We start from the raw sequence: 1,089 nt of genomic DNA, 5'->3' as shown, positions 1-1,089 counted from the left end.
CAAGGGTCACTTTATGTAGATAACAGAATGAAATTTAGACGTCCTCTCACGAGAAACATTTAGAAGGGATGTTGAGCACTGAATCTACTGTTAGAGCTCTATGTTTTGGGTTCTCTCATTTCTCCAAGTCAGCCAATTGCAAGGCTATTTCCTTCCTTTCTTTCCGTTAAACCTTAAAATACTCTTCCTGGTAAGAACCTATCAAAGGTCTGTCCAATAAGTGTCAAATGCTTCTAAAAGTTTTGAATCTGTGGGAATAAAGAACTGCATGCATCATTAAATACACATTTATTTGGCTGTCAGTCTTCCAGGTATTGGGCTAGATCTCAGCCAGAGGCAATTCCCCTACTTCCACCCCAAGGGACACTTGTCTGGAGATATTTCCGGTTGTCACACTGAGGAGGAGAGGGGTTGCTGCTAGCATCTAATAGGTAGAGACCAGAGATGCTGCTAAGCATCCTATAATGCACAGGAAAGCCCCTCCAATAAAGAATTATCTGGTCCGAATGCCAATAACGCTAAGAGTGAAAAGCCATGTGCTAAATCCTTGGAAATAAGAAGAAACTCATAAATTAGTAGAAATTTATAAGTGCACAGAAAGTCACCCAGCCGAGCCCAGCCAATCAGAAGAACTAAGAGTTAAACAATTATTGTTTCAAGCCGCTAAGTTTGGGTGATTTTTTACACAGAAATAGCTAAGTAATATGAAGAGGAAATTTAAAGAATTGGCCCAGATGAGAGCACCCAGAGTGATCTCGTAAAGCTAGAAGAGATAAGGGTGGAGGGACAGAAGGCTGGAGAGGGGAAAGTTTTAAAGGCATGGTGGAGAGACAGAGAGAAGCCAAGAAAAGTGGTGGTGGTATCAGATCGGGAAGAAAGAAAACAAGAGAGACAGAGCTAAGGGAGCCAACAGAGATGAGAAAGGGAAAGGAAAGGAAAGCTTTGAGCAAGGGAGAGAAAAATAATCAGATGAAAGGGAGAAGTCAGTAACAGAAGCACTGAAAAGGGCCAGTTAAGCAATACCTCCTTTAACATTATGATCTTAAAGAAAAAAACAAAGCTAGACCCCAGGAGTTTGTTTTCAGCCTC

Source organism: Equus quagga, chromosome 9 (assembly GCF_021613505.1).
Source record: "Equus quagga isolate Etosha38 chromosome 9, UCLA_HA_Equagga_1.0, whole genome shotgun sequence".
Lineage (NCBI taxonomy): Eukaryota > Metazoa > Chordata > Mammalia > Perissodactyla > Equidae > Equus > Equus quagga.
Note: the sequence above shows the minus strand (reverse complement) of the source record.